The sequence below is a fragment of the Peromyscus eremicus genome, chromosome 7 (genome assembly GCF_949786415.1).
Source record: "Peromyscus eremicus chromosome 7, PerEre_H2_v1, whole genome shotgun sequence".
Classification (NCBI taxonomy): domain Eukaryota; kingdom Metazoa; phylum Chordata; class Mammalia; order Rodentia; family Cricetidae; genus Peromyscus; species Peromyscus eremicus.
In genome coordinates this window covers 61,727,835-61,740,669 of record NC_081422.1, presented here as the reverse complement: position 1 = coordinate 61,740,669, position 12,835 = coordinate 61,727,835, and positions in this window count along the sequence as shown.

Sequence of the window (12,835 nt, the reverse complement as noted above, 5' to 3'; positions counted from 1 at the left end):
GAGAGGGGAGGAGAGACAGGGGACACCCAGATGTTTGCTGGCCCCCTAGCATGGCTTACACAATGAGGACTCCCCACCCAAGCAAGGTGGAGAGGCAAGGATTGACGCCAAATGTCCTCAGACCTCTACATGAACTATACGGCATGTGAATACCCTTCCCTCTCTCTCATATCACACACACACACACACACACACACACACACACACACACACACACATACACACACACACATACACACACAAACACCTTCTGGGAGGTCCTATTCAGCAAAGCCCCCATGTGACTTTGAAAAGACATCCTATACTATTTTTGGCTTGTTGCTAAGTTCTGGAAATCTTTTTCTCAGTAATGGCAAACATCTCTCTGTCTGAGACTGCCTGCATATTTATTAGCTTTTTGTCAGGTTCAACCTAGTGGAATTAAAACCTTTTGAAAGTGTAAACTCTCTATCATAATGAACTCTGTGTCTCCACATTCTTCAGTTCCTGCCCAGGCTGGTAAATATTTCTTGACATGAACCAAATATTAAAAGGGCTTTCCTTCAGTTGAATTTTTTTTTTCAGGGGCTGGAGAGATGGCTCAATGGTTAAGAGCACTGGCTGCTCTGGTTGCTCTTCCGGAGGACCTGGGTTCAATTCCCAGCACCCACATGGCAGCTCACAACTGTCTGTACTCCCAGTTCCAGGGGATCTGACACCTTCATACAGACATACATGCAGGCAAAACACCAATGCACATAAAATAAGTAAATTAGTTTAAATTTTTTTTCAGACACTCTACTTTGGTCATCTTTTCCCCCTCCCTTAATTCCTCTCAGATACTCCTTACCTTCCTGCTCACCCAATGTTGTGTTCTGTCTCTCTCAGAAGGCTTTCATAACCAAAATTTTCTTATTGGAGGCAGAAAAAATAGTGGTTCTGTGGGGTGAGCAGAGGAGACACACATGAAAAGATTCAGAAGTCTGGTGCCGATGGTCTCACAGCTTGAGTGTGCTTAGTCCCATCCCTAACCAAGACGCTATTTGCAATGGGTGCCTGGTGGGGAATAGAATACCAGTTTTCTGCTGGGTGGTGGTGGTGCACGCTAATCCCAGCACTCGGGAGGCAGAGGCAAGAGGATCTCTGTGAGTTCGAGATTAGTCTACAGAGTGAGTTCCAGGACAGCCAGGACTACATAGAGAAACCCTGTCTCAAAAAAACCAGAAAGAAAAAGAAAAAAAAGAATGCCAGTTTTCTCCAAATGAGTGTCACTGGGGCATATCAACCACACTCCAGGGCAGATCCCACGCCCAGGCATAGTTGGCAACACAAAATGGATTCTGTATCTTTTCTTGTGTGTGTATTTTATTTTGGTATTTTTTGTCTTGTTGATTTTCTTTCTTTCTTTTTAGTTGTTTTTCTGTTTTATTTTCATTTTGTTGTTGTTTTTCCTGATTTTCTTTCTTTCTTTTTTTTTAAGAGAGAGAAAGAACATTTAATTAGATGAGTAGGGAGGCAGGGAGGATCGGGAGGAGTTGGGGGAGGGAAATGAATATAATTAAAATATATTATATAAAGATTGTTGGAGCCGACAGAGGTATCTAGCAAGAGGGAGGTCTTTTGCCCTTCCTTTGGGCATTGTTATAAAAAGTCCTTTTGAATCAAGTTCTGGGATGGTGGTTTTGACCCAGCCCCTCCGGGGGCTATCCTGTGTTTCTGTCTGTTTCTCTTCTCTATATTTCTATCTATATATTCCTCACGTCTCCCTGCTCAAGAGTACCCTAGTCATAAAAGGGGCTGGTTCCCCCACAAAAGATTTTTAATAAAAGAAAAATTTAATGACTAAAATGGCAACATCTTATGTTTTACATGCCACAAAAGAGGTTGTGAACTCAGAGCAGCCCTTTGCTGAGGGCTTGTTTGTGGTAGATACTGTTCTAAGTGTTGTGTATGTTAAATCATGTATTCCCCACAACTTCACGCAGTGAATTCAATATGGGATAGGGTGTGGTTTAGTTGGTAAAGCACTTGATAAGCAAGCATGAGATTGAACCCAGAGTCCGTGTAGAAAGCCAGGCATGGTAGAACATGCTTGTAATCCCAGCACCAGGGAGGCAGAGACTGGAGGATCCCTGAGGCTTGCTGGCCAGGCCGCCTAACTAAATCAGGGAGCCTCAGACCAGTGGAAGACCCTGTCTCAAAAAAACAAGATGGATGGCTCTTGAGGAACGACACCCAAATTGACCCCGGCCTTTATGGAGGCTGCACACAGACACACCTGGGAAGAGAAGAGGAGAGGAGAAGAGATAAAACGTCCAATGACTTGTCAAAACACATACCTAGTGAATAGGAGAGAAGAGATCTGGGCCAGGCAGACTCTTCCTAACCATAGGCATGCTTATGATCTGTGGATGATTTGTGAGTTTCCAAATAGAAATCCACCTATTCTGGAGACAACAAGGATGCCTTCCAGAGGAGTTGGAAGGCAAGCCACATAGGTTGTCCCACCGGGAGAGGAAGGAGGATCTGTCTGTCCTCTGCTGTAGTTACCGTACACCACACATTCCTATCTCTACCCCATGGATCTAAAAGCTCCCAGTGCCCAGTCCTGGGGCTCTCCAAAAGGACCATGTGTCTATTGGGATGGGGTCAGGGGACAGACACAGACCTCAGCAAATGCTCTTGCCTTTGTTGTGGGAGCGATGAGCTGGCTTCATTGGCCTGGGACTCCCCCACTCTGCACTAACCTAGTGATAGCAGGAAAGGGGGTTGGTGAAGACTCTTTATTGACAGTGTTCCATGACCTCACATTTACCAGGCACCTGCTCCTACTGCTGCAGCTTAAGGAGGGGGCCCTGTCTGCTGCTTGGGCAGGGCAATGGGGCAGCCCTTGAATACTTGATTACACAGACAATGCCCTGCACCTGGTTCTGCCTGGAAGCCCCTGGGGCACACATGCTCCAGGGACCAAGCAGCGGGTGTGGACAAACACAGGCTTGGCCTTCCCTTTCACTCCCCCACCTTCTGAGAGTAGCAGATTCACTGCAGGTGATCCCATAACTGAACTCTCTACAGATTTCTCGTGTTCTTCTTGTTGATGGCCTCACAGAGCTGCCCCAGCAGTGCTGGTGAATAGGTCTAGTCCAGAGACTCCGGGCATGCTGTCTAGAACAAGAAGAAAGGGAAATGGGGAGTGTGGCTTGGGTTACAAAAGTTGTGGTAGTTCTGTGTGGGTGGAGAAGAAATTTTATAGGGTGCCCCCAACCCTATGAGATGATCCATTAGGAGGTTTCTGGGCGGTTCTGGCTAGGAAAGAAGCAGCCCATTTCCCACAAGACCTCAACCCACAAATATTTCCTGTATCCTTGGGAAGGTCCTGTCAGGCAGACAAGGAGATCTCTGAGCTCCTGTGAACTTTATAAGGAGCATGGACCAAGACTTTTCCCTGAGGGGGAGTTGGTAAAATGAAGTATTTGTGAATCTTATTATTTCCTGTCCTCGAACACAATAACTCTTTCTTTAAAGCATAGATTTTGAATCAGTGAAGACAAAGATTATATATAGTCTCTGGCAAGTGTGTGTTTGCTTAAAAAGGAGGCCAATCCCTTCCCAGCAGCCTTTGGGACTCATTCAAAACAGCAGCAAGGCATCACCTCTATTGATGGGCCCTGCCTTGGCCTTGCAATCCTGTGGTGTCTCAGTCCTCACCAGAGCTACAGAGATCCCTTTTGGCGGATGCAGGGGTGGAGGCGAGTGTAGTACTGAAGACCGTGTGGATGGCAGGCTACCCAGCCAGCCCCATCCCCAGGCCTTAGAGATGTTACATCACAGGCATTCCAGGGCTAGCCTCCACACCTGGCTTCTCTTGGTCCCTCTTCCAGAGTTCAGAGATGCCCCACATAGGAACAATATCAAAATTAGGTGCAGGGCTGGGGAGATGGCTCAGTGGTTAGTGTTTGCCATGCAAACCTGAGGACCAGTGTTGGACCTCAAAAATCCAACTAGCAAGCTGGCTAGCACCCCCAAAACTTAGGCAGAGAATCTGACACATAAGCTTATGAACAGTAATACAATTAATAAAATTGGGAATTGGCAGGGCTGAGACTCGAACCCAGATCTGATGATGGTCGACTCTTACCTTTCCATTGAGCCACACTAAATAACCTTCTGGTGCCCTGAGAGGCGCACAGTGGATAGACAAGCCCTCTTGTCTGCAGGACAGCCATATCCATGTCCTGATCACTAACTGGGCAGGTGGCGGGAGCCACAGTGTGCCCCCTCAGTGCCCCTTGGTTGTGGGCAGTTCTAGAATGGAGTGAGGACATTTGCATGTGAGTACCTGTGTGTGTTCTATGTGTTCACCTGGATTCCTGAGATGGAAGTGAAGTGTCTGTTATTATCACTCTCCCCCCACACACACAGGGCCTCATTATGTTGCTCTGGCTCTCCTGGAACTCCCTATGTAGACCAAGTTGACTTTGAACTCACAGATTCATCTGCCTCTGCCTCCTGAGTGCCGGGATTAAAGGCATGAACTACTACTACATGTGGCTTCTGTTATTTTGTTAATTCATACTATAATGAAATATTTAACATACGTAGGCGAACTGACTCACCAAATTCAAGACTGGTTCGGGACATGTCACACAACAGTTGTGGCCCAATCAACCATCCTATCCGCTGACGGGTGACTTGATCTTTTATGTAGAAAATTCTACATTTCCCTCTATTGTGGCCAACATTTCACTTGGCTGTCCTCTCAAGTTCTACTCTGCTGACCTAGGTCACTCTGCACGGAGGACCCAATTCAGCTGCCACGGCCACGTCTGCATACAGTAGGTAGGGGAGTGCAGTCTACTGGATCGAGCCCCCACCCCAACCCTGGGGACCCCACGGTCCTGTCCCTGCTCTGTCTCCTGCTCTGACTTTTCTTTGCCCTCGTGTTTAGGTGTTCAAGATCAGTACAGGAAGATGATTCAAAGAAGCCATGGAGACACCTCTTAGAAAAGGACAGTGAGCTGGGCGGTGGTGGCGCACACCTTTAATCTCAGCACGTGGGAACCAGAGGCAGGAGGATCTCTGAGTTTGAGGCCAGCCTGGGCTACAGAGTGAGTTCCAGGATAGCCAGGGCTACACGGAGAAACCCTGTCTCGAGAGAAAAAGAAGGAGGAAGAGGAGGACAGTGACACTGGGGCTTGATATGGAAAAATTCCTGGCCCTGCGCACTTGAAATACATGGGTGGCAGGCTAATTCCAGGTTCAGTGAGAGGCTCTGTCTCAAGGGAATAAGGCAGAAAGTGATACAGCAGGATACCTAATGTCCTCCTCTGCCCTCCTAAAGTGCATTCACAGGCACACACACACATACACACACACTTAAAACAAACAAGCAAAAAAAAACTCTTGCAGGAAAGTGTTGACATAGAGTTCTTTGTGACTGCAACTCCCACATCTAAGCAAGGGTCCTTGGATCCCAAGTTGTAAATAGGCTCTAGGCCTTGTGACAGCCTTGTTCTACATACCCCACTCCATGGTCACACACACACACACACACACACACACACACACCCATACACCCCACACCCCCTACACACATACATCTTCACATACGTCCTCCTTGAGTCTTTGAGGTCAGGGTCTCTGTCAGCAGCGTCCCGTCTCTTAGGAAACACCTGGCAAGGTCTACTTAGAGGCAGAGAAGTTTTCAGTGTGTGATCAATTGGGCCCATTTGGGTCTGCAGCCAGGCAGAGCTTCATGACAGGCACAGCATCGGGCAGGGCAAACCCATTCACTGCAGGCCTAGGACCTGAAAGAGAAGAGGAAAAGACTTAGCTTCCCACAATCCCCTTCAAGAGCCTGTCCTGTGACCCAAAGACCTCCAACAAGGCCCAAGTAATGCCTTAAGTCATTTCCACCGCCTCCTAATAACATCCATCTTGGAACAAGCCTTTAATACAGCCTTCTGGGATATTCCAGTTCCAAATTAGAGCAGTAAACTTGTCTTGTTGTTGTTGTTTTAAATTCCGGGTCTCACATAGCCCAGGCTGGATTCAAACTCAGTATGTAGCCAAGACTGACCTTGACTGTCCACTCTTTCTGCCTGTGCCTCCCAGGTGCTGGGATTACACATGAATGCCACCATACCATGCCTGGTTTATGTTGTGCTGGGCATCGAACCCAGAGCTTTGTGGATGCTAGGTGAGCACTCTACTAACTGAGCTAGATCCCCAACCTTTGTCTTTGGTCTTATGAAACTGCAAATCTTAAGTCTCCTATGTTTCTAGTTGCTGAGGAATTTAATTTAGTCTCCAGCCCCTCAAATGTGTCTACACTTCTAACTTACAGTGGTTTGGATTAAAGTGGGGGGTCCAGGACTTCTCTGCATGAGAGGAAGGCAAAAAAATAGTAAAACACTGGAATTGATTTCCTTATATGAAGGTGGGTGTGGTGGTTTGAATAGGAATGGCCCCCCCATAGACTCATGTGTTTGAATGCTTGGTCTGTAGGGAGTGGCCCTATTAGGAGGTGTGGCCTTGTTGTAGTAGGTGTGGCTTTGTTGGAGGAAGTGTGTCACTAGGGCGTGGACTTTGAGGTCTCAGGAGCTCAAGCCAGTTCACTTCCTGCTGCCTGTGGATCCAGATGTAGAACTCTCAGCTCCTTCTCCAGCACCATGTCTGCCTGCATGCCTCCATGCTTTCTGCCGTGACAGTAATGGACTAAACCTCTGAACTGTAAGCCAGCCCCAACTAAATGTTTCCCATTGTAAGAGTTGCCACGGTCATGGTGTCTCTTCACAGAAATAAAACCCTAACTAAGTCAGCATGGAGCAAGGGTAGACCAAAAGGAGTCAACATTGTAGGGAGGGGCAAGGAAAGGCAGTACTACTGGGTGGAAACCAGGGACACTGGGCTTGAATAGACAAGACTGTTTTCATTCCTAAAATGGTGAAAAGTAACAGCCTTCCTCGGCTAACTACCTGCTCCCACTGTCCCCACTGTCCTTCCTCTGTCCTCTCCTGAGTGCATCTTGCCTTAAGTGTTTCACCCTGAGTGGTCCCTCTGTCATTTCTGCTCCAATGTGGCCATTACTGAACCCACCTAAGACCTGCCCTTAACTTGTGTGTTTTCCCCACCCTGGACTCAGCATAGCTAGAATCACGGTCTTATCTCCCTCTCTCCTTCCCCATCACCTACCCAAGCGAGGCCAAGCTCCTTAGGCTGCATCCTCAGCACACTTGACACGCAGGATCTCCTACATCCCAGTGGCTGCCGTGGTGCAGACTCATCACCTCTCGCTGACAGTGAGGGTCTTTTCCGGCTCCAGTCTCTGCTCTGATTTGTCAGCAGAGGCAGCTACAGTTATGTCTAAAGCCCTAAGTCTGGTAAACCCTACCTCAGCTTTCTAATCTTCCACAACTGAAGCCTAACATCTTTCTTAAGATTTTATTTTGTGGACTGAAGGTTTGGTGGGTAAGAGCACAGGCTGCTCTTCCAAAGGACCTGGGTTCAATTCTTAGCACCTATATGGTGGCTCACAACCATCTGTAACTCCAGTCCTGGGATACTGATACCCTCTTCAGACACCAGCATGCACATGATACATAGACATGCAATGCGGACAAAATGCCCATATACATAAAATAAATGAAAAAAATTAAGTTTTAAATAAATACATTTTATGGGCCAGGTGTGGTAGCACACCCCTTTAATCTCAGCATTCAGGAGGCAGAGACAGGTGGGTCTCTATGAGTTCCAGACCAGCCTGCTCTATTGAGTTTCAGGCCAGCCAGGGCTACATAGTAAGACCTATCTCAAAAAAGGAAAAATCAAATTATATTTTATTTATTTTGCATGTGTGGGGGGGCGTGCATGTGCCACCGGAGGGTGTCCTCTGACCTCCACATGGCAGACATGCACCCAAACTCAAACAAATGCAAACAAACATGGGCGCACATGCACAATGTCCACACCTTCACACAGTGAACAATAAAATAATGTTTGCAGGTGGTATGCCTGTGCCTGTCCATTCACTGATTCCGTTGCAATCCATTCTTCTCCACTTCCCTTTCTGTTAGCATCTCCCTTGCCGTGGAACCAAGTCTGTCCAGCGGTCTGGCCGCTCCCCTTTCGATGTTTAATTAACATTTCTTTACTAATTTCTCAGACTCCTACTCAAAGCCAAACAGTTTTTAAACTCCTCAGAACTTTCAAATCCATGATTAAACAGACGAAATAAATAAAAGCTCAGAATACACAAAATTCCTTAAGTAAATACTCGGTCAGAACTGTCTGCATTTTGCGCAGATACTTGGGTGGATCGTTCCACAAACATAGCACGCGCTGGGAGCTCTAACTTTGAATTCATGAAGGTTAACTACACAAAGGATCCACAAAGCATCCGAGTCTTATAAACAGCTCCACACTGGCCTGTCACCTCTCAGTGTCAACATTTATAAATTAACAGACATGTTCCTCGCAGGACTTGAATGTTTTGTATTCATTGGCAGGAGGGACCCAGTAAAAGAATGTGTGTGGATGAACTCTGTAAGAGAGGGCACAGGGTGTTTCATGTGGCTGCCTCACAGTAGGGGCCATTGTGTTACAGTATGAATGTCTCTGTCTGGATTCCACTATCTAAGTGCACACTCTGGGTATATGGGTCTCCACAAAGGCTGTGGGGCCCCCGGAGAGAGCCATGCTGAGATTTTTGTAGCTGAACATGCCATCTCTAACTACAGTTACCCAAGCATAGTTTTTTACACACATTTTTAGACAGGGTGACATGAAGCTTAGGCTGGCCTTGGACTTGTTATGCATAGACGATGACCTTGAACTTCTGATCTTCCTGCCTGTGCCTCCTGGGGCCGGGATTATAGACAGGTACTAACCACCATGTCTGTTTTATGCCATGCTGGGGGTGGAACCCAGGGCTTTGGGCATGCTGGGTAAGCACTCGGCCAGCAGAGCTGAGTCTCCAGCCCTCAGTACAGTGCCCCGCAAACACCAGCTGCTCTTCTGCTCTCACTCCCCAAGGCTGGGGCCTTTTCCTGACCATCTATGTCTCCCTTCACAGTCCAGCCACCCTCAGGTTTATACCATAAACAGCTACACTCTCCATGCTGTTTCAATCCTGGCCATGAGACGTCTGTCGGTGTCTTAAATGGTCCTAAACTGACTTCTTTCCATCCTCCATCCCCCTTTTCTCACGGCTGATCCATTCCACCTTATCTGCCTCTTCTTGAGCAATCCTCACACCAGTCCATTCAGAAAAACCATGCCGCCCCTACTGGACGCCGCCCCTGGCCTAGTACCTGCTCACTCAGCCCCTCAGCCCACACTAGTTAAATGAATGAATGAACTTCACATGTACACTTATCTGGCAAAGATCAGAGTTCAGAAGGCACTTGTGTGATGTCCCAGGGTTACCTGTTGAAGTACCCAGGTTTTTGTGTCCCACAGCAAAGAATTAATTGGGACATAGAATTAATGACTGCAAATTAAGAAAAGGAAAAGACTTCCAAGAAGGGCTAGTGAGATAAAGGGCAAAACCCCCGAAGCATTGGACCATGAGCTCCATGGCCCTTTCTAGGATATTTATATTGTATATCTCAGGCTTTCCTCCAGAAAGCCCTTTCCTTACCTGAAAACAGGTGAGGAAGGGCCTCCTGCCTTTCTCTGCTAATGGCCTTCTTTTTTTGTTTGTTTGTTTGTTTGTTTGTTTGTTTTTCGAGACAGGGTTTCTCTGTGTAGCTTTGCGCCTTTCCTAGAACTCAATTTGTAGACCAGGCTGGCCTTGAACTCACAGAGATCTGCCTGCCTCTGCCTCCCGAGTGCTGGGATTAAAGGTGTGCGCCGCCGCCGCCGCCGCCGCCGCCGCCGCCGCCGCCGCCGCCGCCGCCACCGCTGCCACCACCACCCCTGCGACGGCCTTCTTTTAGATGTTAATCTTGATGCCCCTACCACACTTCCTCTGTGAGTCCCAGCTTCCCCAGACCTGTCCTCAGGGCTCCAGCAGAGGTATGTGAACTTAGCTCAGAGTTAGTCAGGGACCAGATCCCAAGCCTGGGGAACCAGGAAGGCAGAGATCTGCGCTTCTTCCTCAGCCAGGAGGTCACAACTTGCAATGAAAGCCTGTCTGGCCTCTGATCCCTCTCCTTGTCTCTGCCCCTCCCCCTCCCATGGGGGCCAGACAAGCTGCTGTCAGCTCTAGTAGCTGGTCTCCAGAGCAGGAAGCCATCAACTATAAAACAAACAAAACTCTCTGGAGCTGTTGTCATTGTTTAGAGTTTCTATAGGAACCTCTCTGGACAACAATTGGCTCCATGTAGCCACATTGCCCTGAAAGTGCTTGCCAAAGACTGGAAACTATTAAATGATGGAGTCAATCATATATACACCTGTCGTCCGGCGTAGCTGGGATTTCCAGACTACAATGTGGACTGTTGCTGAGGAGAGGCCAGGATGCGTCGATCCCTGGTCCCTATTGAGTTCTTTACTTTCTGTCACAGTCCTCTCATACAAGTGGGGGGCCCAGTTGAAGTCCACTTCACATTCCTGAGAAAAGGCTGTGTTGGTTTTGTTTGTTTGTTTGTTTGTTTCCCCCGGAGCTGAGGACCGAACCCAAGCGCTCTACCACTGAGCTAAATCCCCAACCCCTAAAAGGGCTGTGTTAAGCTGTAATAATAGTAAGTGCCCTCCTGCCTGTTGAAAGAAGCATCTCTCTTTCTTCTTCCTCCTGCGTATACATCCCTAAAGACTACAGCAGCATCTTGCCTATTGGAGAAATAGAGTCAACTTCTAATGGGGCTTCAGCAGCTGGCCTCCTGCATCTAAACTTATGTTTGTGAAATGCATCCATTCAGTGGCATGCTTTAATACACGCAGTATCCCCTTACATCGGCATATATAACACATTTGTTCAACTGCAGGTGGACATTCTGGTATTTGCAGGTTTTGCCTCATGCACGATATGGCTTTAAGCACTCTTGTTTGTGTATAGTGGTACACATGTGCCTGGGTCTCTCTAGAGCCGGGACTGGAAACTCAGGCTCTAGTGGTAAGTGTATACATGTTCGGCTTTTCTACTACCAAATGGTTGTCCACAAAGGGTGTGTGTATGCTGTTTACATTTCCACCCTCCACATATCTAGGTTCTCAGTGTTCTATATCTTTGTCTACACTTAATATTGCCTGTTTTCTTTTTATTTCCGCTGGTCTGCTGGCTATAAAAATCATCATGTTATTGAATTCTAAGAGTTCTTCATAGCTTTTAAATCAGTGGTTCTCAGCCTGTGGGTTGTGACTCCTTTGGAGGTCAAATGACCTTTCATAGGGGTCGCCTAAGACCATCCAGTATATCAGATATTTACATTGCAATTCATAACAGTAGCAAAACTACAGTTATGAAGTAGCAATGAAAATAATTTTATGGTTGGAGGTCACCACAACATGAGGAACTGTATTAGAGGGTTGCAGCATTAGGAAGGTTGATATCCACTTCTCTAAACAGTTTATCAAATGTGTGATTTTCAAACATTCTTTTCCACAAACATGTATGCCTTGGACTTTACCCACGGAGCCTTTTGAGCCTGGATTGAATGTGCATTGCCTCCAAGATGGATGGCGTGCCTCTGTTCGTCACCTGGGATACTTCTACAATCTGAGATGATTCCTTGACCTAACTACAGGAGGAGGGAGGAGCATGGCGCTCTCCTTCCCTGTCCTGGCAAATGAGGAAGCTGTACTGCTCCCTCCACTCCAACCCCTTGACTTCGTTATACATTGTTAGAGGAGGAGGAGGAGCAGATGTGTTGGTTCAGGAAAAAGAGCTTACACAAAATTACGCTTCAACAATGAGCTTTATTAGGAGAGAGTGCCTGAGGGGCCATGAGAGTCATGATCAGGTCTTGAGGTGGGAAAGCACTGGAAAGATAGAGTGTCACATCAGAGACAACAGGGCAGGACCCTAGAGGAAAGCCTTGAGAGCTTCATGAAGAGGATGGCCTAGCTGGGCTTGATAGCATAGGCCTTTAATCCTAGCACTTGGGAGGCAGAGGCAGGAGAACCTCTGTGAGTTCAAGACTAGCCTGGTCTACAACAGGAGTTCCAGGACAGCCAGGGCTATGTAGAGAGACCTTAGGAATGGCCTAAAGTTAGAGGTAGAAGTCGTAAAAATTACGGCACAGCGAGGCTTCTTAACTCCTCACAGTGGGAGCTGCTGCTAAACCATGGCTTGATTTCGTCAGGCTGTAAAATCTGGTCAACACCAGGCTGTGAAATCTCTGGCCGGTTTAGAATGACTGGCATCTGATATCTGACCCTCATAGGCTGGACAATGCAAGCTTTTCACTTGGTGGCTATACATGTAATAATGACAAGGGCCCTCCTTTAAACTCAGGTCTGCGTGCCTCGAGAGCCAACACTTCCTCAGGGAGAAGCCAACTGGATATTTGGTTTTAACGGATTCCTGTGAAGTGTCAAGACCCCCAGCAGTAAGTAGAAGAGCCCCAACTTGCACATGACTCTTCTCGGGGTGTTCTCTTCTTGTCGCTTCTCCAGAGTCGTTCCAGGAGTACTGTCCTCGCCATCCGGGCGGATTCACTTCATTCTGTAATTGTCTGGGAACCTGAAAGAAGTCGCCGTCACAAACGTCATCCCTCCTCTCTTCCCGGAGAACTGGCTCAGAAGTCAGCCGTTCCCAGCCTGCTCGGTGACCTCCAGTGCATCCTCTTGGCCCTTGGGCAAGATGGTCTGGCAGTGACAATATTTGGAGGCTAGTACCCTGAAGGAATGCTCACTGTGGTGGCCAGTCAGGAAATGCCATTGGCCTCAAGGCAGCACAGAGCAGTGTCTAATT